This window comes from Sinocyclocheilus anshuiensis, unplaced genomic scaffold (genome assembly GCF_001515605.1).
Source record: "Sinocyclocheilus anshuiensis isolate Anshui unplaced genomic scaffold, SAMN03320099.WGS_v1.1 scaffold1120, whole genome shotgun sequence".
Classification (NCBI taxonomy): Eukaryota; Metazoa; Chordata; class Actinopteri; order Cypriniformes; family Cyprinidae; genus Sinocyclocheilus; species Sinocyclocheilus anshuiensis.
The window spans coordinates 343,192-348,442 of record NW_015551069.1 but is presented as its reverse complement, the minus strand read 5'-3'; the positions used below and the strand labels follow the sequence as shown (position 1 = coordinate 348,442).

General features: G+C 37.7%; 1 protein-coding gene across 1 annotated transcript in view; it reads right to left on the bottom strand.

Moving 5' to 3' along the window:
• The window catches only part of LOC107662173 (monocarboxylate transporter 8), a 54,474-nt gene that overhangs the window by 43,418 nt on the left and 5,805 nt on the right, over positions 1-5,251 (bottom strand). The window lies entirely within an intron of this gene.

The window sequence follows — 5,251 nt, the reverse complement described above, 5'->3', positions numbered from 1 at the left end:
CATTCCTGTTCCTGAACTGATTCCCCTGTCTGAAGCGCTTCCCTTGATGGGGATCGCTTTATGGTGTGTTTGGGCTGCATACACCACCACAGAACCTCCTGAGGCGGAGGCGCTAGCTTCAGCTCCTTGCATGGTGGTGGCGCTCAGCAATGCACTCTCAGCCTGTCGTGTTGCGGTCGAAGAGACCTAGGGTTGGGTACCGAAACCCGGTGCCAATATGGTACCGGTACCTATGTAACCGGTATGTACTCGTACCGAATCAGAACGCAGATTTCAGTGCCTCATTTCTGTGCCACTTAAATGCCTGAGCGATCGATTGAAATATTTGTCCTGGTTCTCCGAAATGGGCGTAAGAAGCATGGGCATCGCTAGGCCTTTTTTTTTAGCGGGGCTCCATAAACTGTACACAAATTCGTGATCACCTCAGAGTCAGGCCCCTTTAAATTTCATATGAAAACGGAGACAGACGTCATCTCCTCCCCGTCTTTCAGCGCGCTCTTCAATCCGCAGACCGCGGCAGCGCAGCGCGAGCCGACTCAAACAGAAACCGAGGACACAAGGTGTGTGTTTATCGATAGATTGTTATAATATCTGTATCAGTAAGGGAAGCACAACTCGGGAAATGAGAGCATCCGAGGAGCATGTGAATGCTATGTATATTTATTTTAAATATTATTAATGTTCTTTAATGTTATCCATAGTTTTTTTTTTGTGGCTCTTTTTTTTAAAGTATCGGTTCAGGCACCGGTACCGTTTTTAAAAGTATCGATTTGGCACCGGTATCGTTACATTTACATTTACATTTAGTCATTTAGCAGACGCTTTTATCCAAAGCGACTTACAATTGGGGGATACATAAAGCTGAATCAGCCTTGGAGGCTGATTGTGATCTGTCTGTCTGTCTAGATGCTGATTTTGAACTCTCTGTTTTGCCCGTTTCTGTCAATCAGTCTGAACATGAACTGTCAGTCTGTCCAGGATCAACCTATGAATCAGTTTTTGAATTGTCTGTCTGTCCCATTTCCCCTAATGAGTCTGATGTTGAACCATCTGTCTGTCCAGTTCCAAACAAGGAACCTGTTATCTGCCCCATTAGTCCAGTTATGAGCCCAGAAAATATAAATGCACTCCATGTCTGTCCCGTTAACCCTGTCACTGCCTTAGAGACCATTCAGGAACTGTCTGCTTGTTCTGTTTCCCCAAATGTGTCAGTTTCAGTCTGCGAGACTGTTTTTGAACTGTCTGCCTGTCCAGTTTCAGTCAGTAAGCTTGTTTGTGAACTGTCTGCCTGTCCAGTTCCTGCCCATTCAGTTGTCACCAGGGAAAATATTGTTGAACTTGGTGTGTTTCCTGCCTCGGTCCTTGAGACCGTATATGCTCTGTCTGTTTCTTGTGTCTCAGTTTTCCCTAGTTCCCAGTCTTACGAATCCGGTCCGTGGTCTTCCGCCTGCTCGCCACCAGAGGTCACCTTCTGATTACATTTACTCTCACACCACACAAACTGTTGCATGTCACCCTGGACTACATTTCCCATGCTCCATTGCACTGATTGGACTCACCTGCAGCCAATCAGGAATTACTGAAATAAATTAACTTTTCCACTACATTCTAATTTATTGAGATGCACCTGTATATAACAACCACTCAAATCCTTCTCTAATCGCCGAGTATTGTCTAGCGTTTATTGCTCTCCAAGTGATAGCTAGATTACGGAGCCATTCCGAGTTTTCTGAGTCAAAGTCTAGTTTAATCCTGTTTATTGCCTTAGTCATTCGTGACTTGATCCTAGCCTGTGTATCTCATTTTGTCTGATCTCTGCCTGCCCTGAAGGATATCGCCTGTCTTGGATTACCCCTCTCATCTCGCCCTGTTCGGATACTGTTTACCCCTCGCCTGGACCATCGCCTGTGTTTTGGATTACTCTTCAGTCTTGCCCTCTATAAACCTGTCTGCCATTGTCCGACTCTTGCCTGTGTTGACCATGTCTTTAAATAAAGCCTTGCAAATGGATCCGCACGTCTCTCATCTCGTTCGCCCCGTTACAATGCTAATCAGAACCAAAACAGATGTTTTTAGCAGGTCCGAGCTGTAATGGCGCAGCTCTATTCTGGAAAAGGGGGCAGGGAGCAGCAGCTCATTTGCATTTAAGGAAACAGGCCCGAAAAACAGCGTGTTTCTGCTTCCACTCAAAATAGGCATTTTCAAAATGTTATAATAAATGATCTGTGGAGTATTTTGAGCTGAAACTTCACAGACACATTCTGGGGACACCAGAGACTTATATTACATATTGTAAAAAGGGGCATAATATGTCTCCTTTAAAAAATAGATAGCTGATAGCAGTTTTTCTAAATATATCAACAAAAATCCAGTCACTAATTTTTTGTACTTATTCATTTAATCATGAGGGTGCTTTTTTAGTTTGTATGATCTTTAAACAAAAAAAAAACACTTTTATAATGACTTTGTATAGTAAACTATTGATGATTGATCAGCATAAGCATATAGGAAACACTTAGTTTCATGACCTTTTCATGACCTTGAGAACAAGATTTATAATATCAAATTAAATTGTAAAACTGTCAACACTGGTATCTCTTATAATTATCATGATAAGAATCATAATTATTATATAATAAATAAGTTAAAATAAATAAAGTTAAAAAGTTTTCTATTAATTTAAAACACACACACTTGCATACATACATACATACATATATTAATTATTACATTACATTCAAATTATATATAAAAATCTAAATCAAAATAAGAATTGAATAATTCGATTTTTTCTTTATAATTTTTTATAATTAATAAAAAATCTTTTTTAAAGATTATTGAGTACATTCTACAAGAAAAAACTATATAAATATTTTTACTTAGTATATCAATACTTTTTTAGTTTAGTTATTTGTGAAATTTGTGAAATTATTTTTTTCAGAGTGAAAACTGTTTCAAAATAAATCATACAATATTTTTTTCAGTGTATTAGACTAATGCTTGCCTAAGGCAATTTATTAATCTTAAATTCCTTTTAAAACACCATATCAAACTGAAAAAAGGCAGCAGTTTCATACAATGACCCACAAAACTGAATCAGGCCTGAAAGTAGGAAGAGACACACACACACTCACAATATTCACTGGCACAAATAATTCATGCACATATTTTCATTCTTCACAGTATCACTTTATAAAACACGAGGGAGAAACCAACGAACACACTTTCTCCATAACGCTCATTAGTATTCTCCTCAAACCACTCATTTGTCCTCCTCCTGTGGGCCTGATTTTATTCATATTCAAATGTAAACATCAAATAGTGATGTTGTACAGCCAAGTGGGAGTCTGAACATTAAAACTAACTGAACTTTTACTGCGTTGACCATAAAAATGGGGCTCAGCATGAAAGACAGATGGCGATTTCCTGAACAACATCCAGAGGCCTGCAAGACATTTACGAGATTATGAGCATGTGGACTCGGTCTTGTTTTCTCTCATGTTGGCTCGGGCAGAGGATCAGAAGTGAGCTCAGGGGTTTGTTGGGTACATTCACAGGTTCAGAAGGGTTCGTGACAGACACTGCTTTCGACTGCATTGAGCACTGAATTGATCTCTTGGTCTGGTTTTACACAATGTGAGAGCTGCTAACATGCTGTTTTATCATGCTGATGCACAGCATATGGATGATATATTGTAAATAACTGGGAAGATGCAAATTATTAAAGATCAGCACTAGGACTTTCCACTGTTTCTTCACTCCACTGGTCTGTGTTTAGGAGAAATGTGTGGATAGATTGATGATTTCTCTGACCCGTGAGCATGGAGTGAGAAATAGAAAGCCCGGATGGGAGCAGAGCAATTACAAAACGCTTTGAACGGTGAAATTGCTGCTACTTTACAACGACCAGAATAAAACTGTAAAAACATTTTGTAATAATAATCAGAAAATCAGTTTCTGATGAGTTAATGAGTGATATGGTAAAGTGATGGTTTTAGATACCTTCAGTAATATTCTGGTTTGATATATTGACATACACTGTAGGTCAAATGTTTCAAATCATTAAAATTTTTTGTATTTTTGAAAGACGCCTTTTATGCTCACCAAGGCTGCATTTATTTGATCAAAAATACAGTAAAAACAGTTCAACTGTAAAATATGATCACAATTTAAAATAACTTTTATATTACAATTTTAATTTACAATTAATTATACAATTGTATATTTTACCATTTTAAAATGTAATTTATTGCTGTGATGCAAATCTAAATTCTCAGCATCATTACTCCAGTCTTCAGTGTCACATGATCCTTCAGGAATCATTCTAATATGCCGATTTGCTGCTCAAGAAGCATTTCTGATTATCATCAGTGTTGAAAACAGTTGTGCTGCCAAATATATTTGTGGAAACTGTGATATACTAGCATTTTTGGGTAAGTGATATATTTTTTTTTAAAGATAGAAATTAATACTTTTATTTAGTAAGTATGCAATAACTTAAGTTATAGTAAAGACATCAAAGAATCCTGAAAACAAATGTATCGTGGTTTCCACAAAAATATTAAGCAGCAAAAGTTGTTTTTAACATTGACAATGATAAGAACCATTAATAATTGAGCATCAGTAATAACTGATTAATAACTGAGCACCAAATCAGCATATTACAATGATGTCAGTATACACTGGCGGTCAAAAGATTGGAATCAGGGCTACTGGGCATTTTCCCGGTGGGCCAACACATTTAAGGAGCAGACAGAATGTTTTTTTTTTTGTTTTGTTTTTTTGCCAAGGACCATCACGCACGGACAGCGAGCAGCCAGTGGCCCATTGGTTTGTCTCCTGTATTGACAGCGTAAACCACCCAATCACAATGCGCTATAAATGGAGCGATGAAGTTTTTTGCTCTGCCTATATAAAACAAACACTAGCTTTCTATTTTTTCTATTCTATCTACTTGTTTTTCTTTGTATGTGTGTGTGTATATGTGTGTGTGTGTGTATAATATATACAGTGGTGTGAAAAAGTGTTGGCCCCCTTCCTGATTTCTTATTTTTTTGCATGTTTGTCACACTTTAATGTTTCAGATCATCAAACAAATTTAAGTATTAGTAAAAGATAACACAAGTGAACACAACATGCAGTTTTTAAATGAAGGTTTTTATTATTAAGGGAAAACAAAAACTACATGGCCCTGTGTGAAGAAGTGTTTGCCCCCCTGTTAAAACTGTGGTTTATCACAGCTGAGTTCATT